The sequence below is a fragment of the Zalophus californianus genome, chromosome 8 (assembly GCF_009762305.2).
Source record: "Zalophus californianus isolate mZalCal1 chromosome 8, mZalCal1.pri.v2, whole genome shotgun sequence".
In the NCBI taxonomy this organism is placed as follows: Eukaryota; Metazoa; Chordata; class Mammalia; order Carnivora; family Otariidae; genus Zalophus; species Zalophus californianus.
In genome coordinates, this window is record NC_045602.1 from 9,959,375 (window position 1) to 9,974,282 (window position 14,908).

Sequence of the window (14,908 nt, forward strand, 5' to 3'; positions counted from 1 at the left end):
CCCAAAGCAAGGCAACCTGTCTTCTCCAGAAAGGAAAAAGCAAAAACTATAAAGCCCAGGGACATGACGTTCCTCTGCCCTCACCCTCTGACACAGTGGAGACAACTTATCCTCAACAGCCTTTACTTTCTGTGTGGGCTGCTGGAGCTGGGGCCACAGAAGCTGAAAAGTATTGGTAAACTTCCCCAGCAAACTTTTCAAAAATCTCTCACACATCTTCCTTCCCCACACAGCCTTGAAAACATTGCATAGGAAGGCAATCTCAGCAAAACTTTTGGAATAGAAAGACAGCCAGGTACCCCACCAGGGCAAGGGCTTGGGGATGGAACACCTGCATCCCAGCTTTGCTACTAACCAGTGGACGGCTTTACATTGGTGAGCTTCACTGTCCTCATCCATGAAATGGGTATGATAGCAATCCTACAGCATTGATCTAAGAGAATGCCCTTTTTTTGACCTCTAAAGTGTAACAAAAGCACTAGTTATCATTATAATAATGAAACAACAGTCATCAATTTGAGTATCATCTTTTCCATTCCAGATTTTTTTTCCCTGCCTACTCCACCCTCCTAACAGAGGCCTGATGGATTTTGACAGTGATCCTTGACCCAAGACCCGTCAGAGAATGGTGTGGGGTCTTAGGTTACCAAGACCAATCTAGGTAAATTGGTTTTGAGGTTTCAGTTTCTAAATGTGGTAGAAAGGACCTCATCTTGGGGACAATATGGTAAACTCACTTTTGGTTTCTCATTCTGGTAAGCTCTCTGAGGGCATGAGTGCTATCTATGTGGTGTACTCCTCTGTTCCCAGCACCCGCCTTGTGCCTGCGGATACTCAGTAAATGTCGGTTGATTAGTAAATGTGCCGGGGAGACCCTCGAGGAAAACCAAAGCCTTATTTCCTGCATCCATGAACTTATTATCAAATCCAAGTTAAGTGAGACCACTATTCCTTTAAGCACTCTTTCTATAGTGAATGTCAGCAACACTTTATTTTCACATAATAGAAATGCCCCCTTCTTTTAAGTGAAACTGTCAAAAAGCCAAATAAAACACAAAACAACAACAACAAAACCTTAAGTGGTAAAGCGTAGCTAAGAGTGCAAGCTCTATTACTTGATCTGGGTTTAAGTCCCAAATCTACTATTAGTGGAGTGACCTTGGGCAAGGTAACTTCCCTTGTGAGCCCCTGCCCTTGGAGAGCAGTTGAAGATCCAAATGTGAAAGTTGATGTCAATTTCTCTAAACAGTGTCTGGCTGCATGTCTAATGCTCTACAAATTGTTACTGTAAACATGATCCCTGAACATTGAAGACAAGCCACCTTCACCTCCAGGCTGTGGGAAGGTACCATACTACAGGGTTTCTTAAGTCATAGAACGCCGAAACAGGACCCAGGCCAGGGCAATATGTTCCTATGGAGTACAGGCATCCCACACAGTGATGCTGCTTGTTGAAATGAGTTCCAGACCCTAATCCACAGCTGCTGTCTTCAAATGCCTGGAGATGTCCCTGGAGAATTTCAAGGTCAGCGTGTCCAAACTTGAACCCATAATCTTTCAGAGTCCCTATCCTGGTCAGTGACATTGTCATCCACCGTCGGCTGGCCACCCACATCAGAAGCCCAAGATACTTCCTGATCTCCTCCCTCATGCTCTGAGCCAAGTGAACCTTAGGTCCTGCTGAATTGACCTCTTCGTGACATCTAGAACCCAACACCGACTCTTTCATTCCTCTGCCAGTCAGGCTTCATAACCCACCCATTGTCAACAGAACTGGTCTCCAGTCCTGTGACCTGGCACTGGTAGAAAACCAGTCCTTCCCACCTCATAGCCACGGAAGTGGGTTATTCTAACAAAAAAAAGTAATCACACCCTGCTGTTGCTCAAAAGTCTTCCATGACCCTGGCCTGCTCCAGGAGAGAGGTCACTCACTTCATCACGACTGGCAAGGCCCCATGTGTTCTGGGCCCTGATGTCTTCAGTCTCTTTCCTACCACACCCCTCCTCCCATCCTTCGCTCCTGCCACCAGAGGACACCACTGTGTCACTGAGGGTGCGTGGACCTCTGCCTAGAATACCCTTCCTCCCTTGGTCCTCCTGATAAAGTCCCCTTCAATTATTAAGGCTCCTCTGACTGTCACTTCCTTTGTGATTCTTCCCCAGGCCCAAGGCCCTGGCTCTCTCAGCCTCCTCTTTGGTATTTAAGAATTTCTCCCTTTCTTCCCGTTGTTCCCTGAGCTGTAGTCCCCATCACACAGCGTTGTCACTGGAGATACTAGACTCCGTCACACAGTAATTGCCAGAATGGTGCATTGTTCATCTGAGACCACAGCACCCAGGGCCGGGCTGAGAACAAAGCAAGTAATCATCAAATACTTAATAAGTGAATGAAAATCATTACTTAATTAATTAAGTGTAAAGGTAGGGTTCTTTCCTCCAAGAAATCAATATGAAGCCATTAGAGGGCACACAGGGAATAGTCTGCCTAGGGTGCTATTAACCCAGGGAGCTATGTGGGCCCCTTCCTGACCCCCTAAGTCCTGGCCCAAATGTCACCTTCCTGTTAGGTGACACTGGTCACTGCATTTAAAGCCCCCTCACCCTGCACTCCACATTCTCTTTTCCTGCGTCATGTCTCTCTGATGCCATGGTTATCAGGGAACATGGTTTTCTTTTCTTTCCCTTCCTTCCCTCTTTCTTTCCTTCCTTTTGAAGGCAGGAAGTTTGCCTGTTTTGCTCATTACTGTATCTAGAACAATGCCTCTCAAACCTTAGCTGCTCCAGGCACATTATATTGTAGAAGGAATGAGTGAATGAATGAATGAATGAATGAACAAACAAGAAGCATAAACTACCTGTGTTGTGGTTAGCAGTTTTGTTAGAAAAGGGAGTGATCACTTTAGCCTAAAGGCTCAAGAGTCCCTTGAAGTTCAAGGTCCATTAATCCAATTTTAATAGATTCCATTTATCAAAAAAGAAGAAAGAATACCTTTCTTTCCTGCCCCCCCCCCAGTCATCTTAACTCATTTTTAGTTTCAGAGTGAGCTGACAGAAGGGTCGGATGCTATCAATATAAAGGTAAAATATTAAACCAAGTTCTTCTGGAAACAAGAAGAGTAGCGATGAATATCCATGGTATGGCTAATGGTCGCTTGGCTTCTACTTCTACCCAGTCCTGAGCCCACTGACACATATGAACTCATTTCATCATCACACTAACCCTGTGAGTCACTATTATTGTCATCCCCTCCTATAAAGCAGAATATGAATGTGCACAGAGGTTAAGTAACCCCCCCCAATGTCACAGAGCTGCGATGGGGGGAGCCCAGGATTCATGCCCGATTGCAGGAAATAAAGTAGGTGCGGCAAAAGGAGTGGATTCAAAGTTCTGCCTCTCAACAGAAGAGGCTCGCGAGCAAGAGAGTCAACCTTCTGAACATCAGTAACCTCAATTGTAAAATGGGGATGACTGTATCCATTCTAATGGCTGTCGAGGGGCTGAGAGGCAATCAGGTGTGAAAGTGCTATCAAAATGTGAGCTAATGTTACTCGCTGGGCAATGTTGCCACATTAAGGTTTCTATCCCATTCCATGTTATGAGAGTATTACAATCATTACATAATTTTTTCCATCCCATTCGAGGAAATAAACACTGTTAGCATTTGCCATCCATTCATATAGCCTGGGTGCCTTTGCCATGAGTTGTTACTAATTTTAACAGAGCAGCCTGTGCACTAAAGCTGAAGTTAGAGTCTTTTTCTGGGCGGTAGAGGTCATCTACTCAGACCACACTCAGGCCAGATGCAACAACAAAAACTCTCCATTACAACAGTGGAAAAGCCTGGCGGTCGGCATCGAAAGGCATGGATCTGAAGGAGACCTCTGCCCCTTGATAAAGGTCTTCTTTCCACGCTCAGACAAGTCCTGCCTCGGGGTCTTTGTGCTTGCTAGTCCGTCTCCTTGATATGCTCTCCCCTTCCCTCTTTGAACCAGTTAATTCTAAGTGCACGTGCTACTCCCCCTGGCCTCCAGGACTGCATGGGGTCTCCTACTTTGGGCTCAGATGTCACCCCGTGAATCTCCACTGGCACCGCACAGCTGTGATGAAATCATCGTTTGCATAAATAGTAAATATCTGTCTTCTCCTTTAGGATTAAGTTGGATGAGGTCGGGGACAATCTCCTCTTTTTCAACATCGGAACCCAGGATCCACTGTGATGACAACACCTTGCTTGTAGAAGGTGCTTGTTAAAATATTTTGAATGAATGACAGGACCAATTAAGTCACTTTGGGGAAGCCCTAAGCTCTCTGAGCCTTGCTTTCCATATATATGGAAGAATCTCCCTGGCCAATGCCATTGTTATGGTGAGGATTGTGGAATCTGAAAGCTCTTTAGACATAAAACATTAACATACTGTGTGGGACTGAGGTGTCACAGTTTCTATGCAATGCATTTTAGGAGGTGAAAACTGCATTTGAAGATACAAACAAATTGATGTACATACCAGGCATTGAGTTAATTTGGAGTAAAAGCAGCCAGGAGGAAAAAAAGGACGCATATCACGATGTGAGGGCAGAAGAAATCCCAAACTCCGAAGTATCTTTGGAACTCTTGGAGCCCTTGCAGTGAGCATCCGGTTACACTGGAGATATATTTAATTTTTGCCATCCACTAAGTGGTGTTTCACGTTGGCCACGGAGATGAATTCTAACTTACTGTAAATAGAATGAAAAGAGCTCTGTTGTTAAATTATTTATTGTACCTTACATCTGGCCCCAAGCAATGATGTTTTTAGGTTCCACAAAAGTAGCAGGGTATAGTCTATTGTCATTACATAAAGGAAACTCTGACAATTTACATTATAAAATATAAATTATCCATTTATGAACCACCAAATAACACAAAGACTCCCTCGATTGTGGCAGTGTAGGAGGCTAGAAATAATTGGGTGCATCTTCTCCCAAACACCAGGTCCAGATTTGCCATAAAGACCCACCAATCAATTCTTTTTCGATTCTATAGAATATGTGAAAGGCAAACTCTCCTCTCCTCTGATGAACCCCCATGCAGCACCCCAATGCCTACGGAGAGTTAGGCTCCAGAAAAATCTTAATGGGGGTGGAAATACAGAATAAGCCCCTTAGAAAGCTTCATGTTATGAAAGACAGATTGAGAAAGGTTTTCACATCCCTCTCACTAATTCCAGCAGGTTTGGGGTTGAGGGAGATTCTACATAGAGAAACATCCCATATACCTTTTTAAAAAATATAGATGTAGATACTTTTCTTTGCTGAGAAGATACCCTTCATCTCCAAATTTTTATTCTTTTTCTTCACTTCTACTTCCCTTGGTCTTTTCCTACTATCATTTCACTGAAGGGTTTATTCACTTGATCATTTATTTAGCAAATTAATAATCCCTTCTATAAACTAAATTCCCGGCATCTACAGAAAACCCCACTCCACTGCCCTTCCATTAGAGACCCCAGTGCCCCTAACCAAGAGCAAAGGTGAGTGGGAGACGTCCACTGTTCTTGCTGCCAGCCTCTGCCACAGGCACCTGGAAGGATGATGAGGATTTTGATAGGCAAAGACATGGAGGGCTAAGCCAACAGAATGAGCAAGAGCTCAAAGAAGGAAAAGAATAAAAATAATATTTTAAAAATCTAATGTTTTGGGAGGAAGTGCAATCAACCCAGAGATACCTTATAAAGACGTCTAGTGCCTCAAGGACGGTAGGCTTAAGAGAGAAAGGGACAAATCAGTGAATGGGAAGACATGTGGATGAATGGATTGGCACCTACAGCCCAGGAGCTCAGATATTTTTCTGTCTCTATAGAGAGATGCAAGTTGAAGTTGGACCCTAGTCCTCTCGGCACCCTGTTCTCCTTCCACGCAGTCAATGAAGTGACCACATCAGGTGCCGCAGAAAAGTGGGTACCCTGAGCAGAGGGACAAGGGGCCAGTACCTCTGCTGAGAGACCTGTTCGTGTAGGGAGGTTCTTTGGAAAGCTTATCCCTTTGCTCTCCTTCTTTTGGGAGTTTAGTCTCTCTGTTACTAATCCATTGCCTCCATCCTGACAAGGGGGACAGATATGCTAGGGAAATACAGGTATGCTCGCCTTGCAGAGCGGATAGCTTCTCAAAAAGTGTGCATGGCCTAGCACAATTGAATGTAAAGCATGAAGGCATGTTGGAGCTCATCGCGACCAACCCTTCCACGGGAACAATGATGACACAGAAGCCACCTGTGCTGCAAGAGCAGCTCCAGAAGCCCAGCCTCTCTCTCCAACTGTATGCATGCAAGAGCATCCCCAAGTGTGTGAGAAGGTGCCATGTGCTATGGGGAAAAGGGAAATTTAATAGATAAAGGAGGATCAGAAGTGCCAGGATGTTGGGCAAGGTGTGGGGAATGAGGTGTGATTTTAAATAGAAGAGTTGAGGGGGCCCCAGTGACGAGGTGACATTTGAACAAAAGCTTAGGGGAGCTGAAGGGTTCCTTGTATGGGCATCAGGGGAAGAGGCTACCGGAACAGTCAACGAGAAGGCTCTAAGGCAGGAGTCCACCTGCCCAGGGAAGAGCAAGGAGGCCAGGGTGGCTGAAGCACAAGGTGTGTGTGTGGGGGGGGGGGGGGGGGCAGAGGGAGAGGAGACAGCGAATGAGCCATAATGAGAACCAGGTGACACACAGTTCTGTAGGCCACTGGAAAGACCCTGGCTTTCACCGTGCGTGTAACGGGTGCCACTGCGGGACTGCAGCCAGGCATGAGATGGAGATCCAACTTACATTTTGCAAAGATCACTTTGGCTGTCAAGCTGGGCAGAGACAGTGGGTAGTAGGAGAGCAGGTGGGGAGGCCATGGGAAGGCTATCGCAGTGGTCCAAGCAAGAACGATGTATTAAACATGAGGAATAATCAAAACATAATTTCCGGGCAAATACTTGGGAGATGCCATCAGTCATTCACATAGAAACCGTGCAGAGTAAATATTAAGAACGCCCATTCTGGTTTTTAGATGAGAAGATTGAATTCAGAGAAAAAGGCCTTCCTCAGTGACACGTATTTACTCAATGGCAGAGCCAGATTTCAAATCCTGGCTCTCAAGCGTTGGGCACCTACTGTATGCAGGCGCACTTTGAGAGCTGGAGGGATGGATCCCTGCTCTTCAGAGCTACGGGCAGGCGGCTGACAAGAGGGGAGGGGCCACGTGAGCCAACAAACAGATGACAAGAGACAGCAGGGCGTCCTTCTGTGCCTCCGGCAGATTCCGCTCCCACGAAATTTTCCCTAGATGCCCCCAAAAAATACATTTCTCAGCGAGAGACCCATTACGTCCTGGGCATAATTTAAAAAGGCATGGAGTAAAACGTGGAGAGTCAGAAGAAACTAAAAAATACATAAGAATAAAAATCGGAAAATACATCTGCAAACTCCAGAGTGTCGAGGAAGAGATCTGAAGGAGGTGGGTCCTCCAGCTCAGGCTCTTTTCTCTATTTAGCTGCTGAAACATTCTTTCTCCTCTTCCCTCATTTTTCACCAGGCTTCATCCAAGAGGGGCTTGTACGGCCTTGCCCCTTCTCCCTGCTCAGTGGGGAGCCTGCTTCTCCCTCTCCCTCTGCTCACCCCCTACCCCCTGCTCATGCTCCCTCTCTCTCTCTGTAGAATAAACAAATAAGATCTTTAAAAAATAAATAATAATGCCAATGGAAAGCTGATAAGCTGTGTAACCCTCAGGCCTGTCTGCCCATCCATCTATCTGTTCCTGGCCTTTCTTTTGCCACCACCTGCATGGCACCAGGCTGCCCCGGCCACTCGAGGCTCCCACCTCCCCTGCTTTGGGCTCCAGCTGACCAAAGAAGATCTTGAGAATGAGAGATGGCAATGGTAGAGGAAGGGAAACTGGATGGTTTTCCCTCTCCCTCTTCTCTCCAGCCTCAGGGCGACTTGCCCCCCTCGCTGGTGATGGGTCCCTGACCTTGGGTAGCACAGCTCCGTCCCTCTCTGCTGTTCAGTTTGGGATGACTTTCCTCCTTTTGCTAATCTCTGGGTCGCTTTGTTCTGCTTGTAATTTATTCTAGTTGGCTTTCCCTATCTTTCATCACCAGTTGTAGCTAATTCCCTGGATGAAATCCCTCCTGCTTTGAAGGCTTGAAGTAGCTTCTGCTTTTCTTGAATGACACACAAGCATACTTTCAAAGGATAGAAAGCCATGCCCTCAAGAATGTGCTGCCTTAAAAACAATACAAGATGAGGGCTTGCTTCGGAAGCACATATCATAAAATTGGAATGATTCAGGGAAGATGAGCATGAACCCCAACCCTGTCCCGCACAAAGACAGCACGCAAATTCCTGAGGCATTCCATATTTTTTTAAATGAAAAAAAAAAAAAAACAAGATTTAAATTTTGAAGTCCCTGCCTTAAAGATGAGTTCCATGATAGATCTATAATTTAACAGTAAAAATTCATTTCAATAGACATCAAAGTGTTTACGGTCAGAAAGGTAATTTTGAAAGAATAATCATCAGTTTCTTTAAAAGTTTTTATAATGAAGGAAGACACATTATATTCCACAAATTTTCTAAAAGGTTCATCAATATTTAATTTTCTTCTAAAAGCCACATTAGGATTAACATTACAAAGAAAACAGGCTTTTGTTCCAAGGAAAAATGTATCTCTGTGATGTGGCTGTTTTATCTGATATCTCTGTTGGCGGAATATGGTGGAGGGGAGTATATTTATAATAACAACAGATTCGTTTTCTGAATTTCTGCCCCTTGCTACTTTTACAAACTAAGCATCATTTTACCAGCAGGAAGACACAGTACATAAAACTTTGCAGCAGCAGGATGTGTTCCCAAATGTTTGGCTAATCTTTGGGTGATCTCGAGGGAAGGTAATGGAAAAATTTTAATAGTTAGCCGGGGTTATGTGAACTTCTCTTTCTGTTACCTGGGTCAGCGAACGCTTTGCGAGATGTTGGGGAATAAGAACCCAATGAATGTGTCCAGAATCTCTGCCCTGCTCTATTCAGAACCAATTTGTAGCTAGTTCCTAAGTGCTAAGCTTTAATAGATATGTCTTAATAATTAATCCTTTCCTTAAAGTGCTTTGATTTTTCTGATTCATATTGAGTATATATTTGGCAACTCTAAGCCTATTGGGCCAAAACAAAATTGTGTTATATTTCTGTCCCTGTGAGATTCTAGTGGAAGAAGCTAGAAAGGTGTGCTCTCCTAACCCTTGAAGAGAAGCTTGGCATCATTCACCTCACCAGAAGGGGCACATTTAGCCCAAATTAGAATATTCATGCGCACCGGTCACCATGCATGCTGGTCAACATATATGTGGTTCCACACGTGTGTGCCTTTGCTCATGCTACTGCCTTCCTCACTTTACCTTGCAACTCCATACTCAACTCTGAAGATTCAGCCATCGCCTCCTCGCAGAAGCCTTCCTTGACTCCACCCCACCCCCAGCCTTGCTCCGGAGTCTCCCCTCAGCTTTCTTTCAGCAAATCTGCTTTCTTCTGCACTTGGTTCCAAAGATGATCTCTTTGTGGGTCTGCGGCGTCTGCAGACTCCCAGCTCCTGCAGAGCATAGCCCGTCTCTGTACGTGAGCATGCAGCCTAAACAGCTCCTCTGTACATGTTTCTTGAACACAGCTGAGCTGAGCTGAGCAGAGTGGCTGATAATTTATGAAGTCTAGATCTTGCCTCCAGCAAAACTGCAAAAGGCAACAGTTCCTCCAGCCCTGTGTTCCATGACCATTTCAGGACACAGTGGAACATTCATCTCTTTTCTGTAAAGTTGCCTGTGTGGGTTTGCTGCTCGCATTTTTCCTTTTCTTTTTGGCTTTCTTCCTATAAGAATTACACAACCTTCTATCCTCTCTCACCTCCTCCTCCTCCTGCACTGTACCTCCGGCTCTGAAAAGCTATGAATAAAGAAAGACAGCTGGTACTTCAGGATCCTGTTACTAATTCAATACGTGCATACCTTTCCTGTGAGTCCTGCAGAGCTCCATTTTCTTGAGAATGGCAAAGCCAAAAAAGCCTTTCACTCTAGCCCTGCAGAAAAATACGGATCTCAGAGGCCTGCAAGGGCTTTCAGAGCTCAGACTCACCCCATCCCTCATGGGAGCGTGTTGGATAACACAGACATGGGTTAGGTGAGGCTCCACCATTTGCTTGCTCTTCACCACCCCAGGCCAGGTCCCTTGGCTCTTCGCTCTAAAATAAGGCCAATACCATCTCTTGCACAGCGTTCGGGGGAGGATGAACAAGATCATGTTCTGCAGAGTCCGGCACCTAACGTTCAAAAATGGGTAGAGATAACAATAAAGAGGATGATAATGGTAACATGTTTATTCCAAGTGGTTACAGGTTAAATTTCATCCTCTCCAGATTCAGAGGTTGAAGTCTTAAGCCCAATACCTCAACACGTGACCTTATTTGGAAAGAAGGTCTTTTCGGAGATCATGAAATTAAGATGAAGTCATTAAGATGGGCCCTAATCCAGTATGACTGTGTCCTCATAAAATGGGGGGATTTGGCCCCAGACGCGTACACGGGGAGAGCGCTGTGTGAAGGTGAAGGCAGACGTCCCCGTGATGCTTCTACAAGCCGAGGACCACCAAGGATTGCCAGCAAACCACCAGCAGCGGCGGGGGAGGCTGAGAACGGATCCGCCCTCACAGCCTCCGAAGGCACCAGCACCACCGGAACCTTGACCTTGGACTTCCGGCCTCCAGGACTGTGAAAGAATAAATTTCTGTTGTTGAAGCCCCGAGTTTGTGGGCTTTGACAATACTGAGAACAGAGACATTAGACAAATGCCTGAGGTGACAGAGCAGAGAGGAGAGGGAGAGCCAGAGCACAGGTTCATGGGGAGTGCGCTGGCGGCTGAGCCCCCTCTGCAGCCACACCCCCCACCTGTTGCCTCCTCCAGCTCCCCCTCTCAAGGCCCCTTCCTCTACACACTCAGAACGTGTCATCTCATCTTCCCCAATAACCTGGGCACCTTCCCATTTCTTACCTTACACTTCAATTAGGAATTACATCCTTCCCACGAGAGATTCTGATTTAATTAGTCTAGGATGGAACCCAGCCCTTGCATTTTTAAAAGCTCTCCAGGTGCTTTTCATGAGCAGCGGGGTGAAGATGCTGCACTGGGCCACATGCCCCTTACAGCAAGGCCATGGCTGCCTTACCAGGTGTCCACCATATTTGGTTCACTGGGTGCCCTGATGGGTGGGGGTTAGTGAGTTGTGTCCCAGGTAACAGGTCAATACACAACCGCAATGCTCCAGACCGTATTGGACCCATCTGCTGGTTGTGTGAACTTGACTGTGAAAGTTGTCTGACTCCTCAACACCACTCTCCTCTCCTTTCCTCCCATGTTCTGTGCCCTCCAGGGCCGCCCTCCTCCTTGTATCAGATCTCACTTCACTCTCGCTCTCCACCACAGGGCTCTGATCACCACACCTCCATTTTCTTTTTAATTTTTTTAAATTAAAAAAAATTCCCCAGTTTATTTTCGTACCTATCCAGAAGTGAGTGCAAGCCCTTTAGTGTGGCCACAGTGTTCTTTCTGAAGTATAACAACAGTAATAATAAAGCAATCAAGAGTCAAAAAAAAAAAAAATCCTCTCCCTCTTAAAAACAGTTGAGTGTCTCCAGGGCACCTGGTTGGCTCCACTGGTTGAGCATCTGACCTTTGGTTTCGGCTCAGGTCATGATCTCAGGGCCGGGGGCCGGGCAGGGGGGCTGGGTGCAGATTGAGCCCAGAGTCAGGCTCCACAATCATCAGGGAGTCTGCTTGAAATTCTCTCTCCCTCTCCCTGGGCCCCTCCCCTCACTCCTGAGCTCTTTCTCTCTAAAATAAATAAGTCTTAAAAAGAGAAAAAATGTGAGTATCTCTCCATTACATATTTCAAAACGTTCAGACTCCGTTTGTGACTCATCACACCTGTTGCTGTTCTCACCTTCTCCCACCCGCTTCTCTGAAACAAGCTGAGATTTGCTGCCCTAGTCAAAGCTTCCTTTCCACAGCAGGCTTTCTCCCGCCTCAGGGCTTCACTCCTGCTCTTCCTTCTGCCTCACAAACCAACCAGCACTGCTTTCCAACACTCAGTTCAGGAACCTCCTCCCCTGAACCCGGCGACCCATAGATGCTCCACCCCCACGGGCCTCCCAGGCAGGGCAGACCTTGGAGCTCCCATTCGCCCTCTTGGTTTGGCGACTCTGATCATACATTTATATTATCTGTCCCCCCAACTCTCTGCAGTCCTGGGAATGTTGACCGCCTTTTTCACGTCTGTGTGGCCATCGCTTAGCCCAGCGTCTGGTACAGATTAGATGCCCAGCAAATATTTGTGGAATGAATGAGTAAATCATATTCATTGATATTTACTAGTGCTTTACAGTTTACAAAGTGTTTCAAATGGCAAGTAGTAGGGGTAAAAGGGAAAGAAAGATCATGTGGATCTAGTGGCCGTTTCACCGAGGCTCCCACCAGCCCTGACTCAATTTTTCAATGAGTTACTGTTCTCCAAGGGCCTGCAGGAGGGATACAGCCATTAGGGGAATGTGTTGGCTTTTGGACTTGGACAAAGAAGGATGAGTTCACACATCCTGGTGCAGAGTGGACCTGGCTTCATCCCCCTGCGACTGGATTGACACCATGACGCCTGGCCACTCCATACTCCACGCAAGAGCCCTGAACGCTGCCATCTACAAGGACAGGTCAGCACAGTTAACAGATGTTGCCGATGGCCACGCAAAAGGACAGGTGGTAGTGTGTCCATCTGTCCGCAGAGACCACATCTTGAAAACAAAAGGCTGTGGTTCCTTGTGGTTCATTCAAGGGAGTCCTTCCTTATCCATTTTGAGTGCTAAGCCCATTGTCAAGACCTCTGGTGAAGCTATTGGGAAGTGGTGAGGGACAGGGGGTTAGGGTCACACAGAAGGAGGACCGGCTTTGAAGTAGCTCCTGTGCCGGACCTCCCTCCTGGGAGCCCCAGAGAGACTCACGGGCTGATAGGCAACGGGCATAATCCCAGGCCTATCTACTGTTCAACTGCTCCAGCTCCTTAAGGACACCCTGGGTGGGCCTCCAAGCCCATGTGGTGCTGGCATTAGAAGTCACTACCGTCACCCGCATTCTGCCTTTGGGATTGTGCCAGGCTACTTCGCATCCATCCACTTTGCTCCTGCTTCCAATCTGCTTTCCTTCCAGGATTCACACCGCCTCTTATCTCCATCTCCTTTTGGTTCCAATTCTGAGTCAATCTCCATGGATTGGTACTTGATTTCTGGCTAGCAGTCCCAACTTCAGTGGCCTCCACCCCGCCCCTGCCTCCCGCCTGTGCCTCCGGCACACCCAAGGGCAGATCTGCCAGGCTCTGCTCCTGGCTTCCAATGCTGAAAACAAAGCTAGAGGCTGTAGATTCTAGGTAGTCCTCATTTGCTCCTCTTCCTTCAGGACCCCCTCTGGCCATTTACACTCTGTGTTACTATCAAACCTGTCCACATTTCCATCCTTGAGTCCACTCCTGAAGCCCACTTCTAAGTTAACACCCTTGATCGCAGAGCCATGGCGTGGAAAGACCCGGTGTGTATTATAATAAACAGGCTACTGTCAATAGAAATATATCAGGAAGGTTATTTACCCAGTTGTTTGAGAGAAGAAACACTGTCTCCTTTGTATGATACAAAATAAAATAATAAACCGCCTTGTTAGGCATAAGCCAGAGACAGAGGGCCTTGGGCACATCCTAGCATCAACCCCATGAGTTGTTTGAGTTACCTGGTAAACAAATTGAACAGATACAGAGTGGTGGGCTCTGATGAGCACACACAGATGCCACTTGAATCCTGTACATATGGCAGCCTTTTTCCAGGCACTTTGTTTCCTTTAGCCCCAAAGTCTTCCTGGTATTTCAGATTCACGCTGTGATTTTTTAGTGAAATGAGATTACAGCAGCCCAAAATTATATCAATAATTATATTCTGCTCAGATGAGAATGAGTGTGTTCCAAACTGCTAGCGGGACCTCTAGCAACCATCAGGAAAGCAGTTTCTTTGTGCCAAGTAATTAAGTAGAGCATTTTAGCAAAAAAATTAAGAGGAAAGTCTGTGTGTGAGCTCACTCATTCCTCACCTGAGGAATTTTACCTCTGTCATCCGCCAGCCAAGACTTAAATCTTTGAAACCTTAGTTCTCTTCTTTGTAAATTAGAAATGATGCTACACTAGCATATGTAATTGTGATGATTGAATGAGGGATACGTTGTTACGTATATTATAAATTATATCAGGGAAGATAATGCATAAGAAATAGTCACAAAATGAAAGATGAAAACTCTTAACTGGGGCTCCCTGGGGATTCCCTGGGTGGGAGACTGAGTTACTATTCAAAAATGTTAAGAATTTTCTCTTCTAGTTCCAAGAGCAAACTACCTCTTCATCCCTTGACTCTGGGATTGGCTGCATGACATGCTTTGGATTATGAGATGTTAATTGGTGTGACGTAAGCTTGAAGAAGAGTGGCAGGGCTGTTCTTTTCTTCCGATGGTTCTGTTATTGCCCTGGGCAAAACTCTATGCAGGCAGAGCTGCCTGGCGGGTGGGTGTAGGGGGAAAGAAACATGGATCAGAGCCCAGCCACAGTGAGCTGATCTCAGTTGACTGTTAGAAGCATGTGGAAGTCCAGCAGAAATAAGAACATCAGATGACCCACAGAACCATGAGAATAAGTGATTGTTATTTGAGGCCACTGAGTTTGAGAGTGATTTGTTTGCAGTAATTTTGTGACATAAACTAACTTTTCCCTTCTCTACATAGGATGACCATATATCTCCATTTACACAGAACAGCCTTGGTTTACGTCTGTTTTAGTGCCTCATCT

General features: G+C 46.1%; 1 pseudogene; it reads left to right on the forward strand.

Moving 5' to 3' along the window:
* The first annotated feature begins 8,253 nt into the window (after positions 1-8,253).
* Positions 8,254-8,371, forward strand: LOC113938803 (annotated as a pseudogene).
* The last annotated feature ends 6,537 nt before the right edge of the window (positions 8,372-14,908 follow it).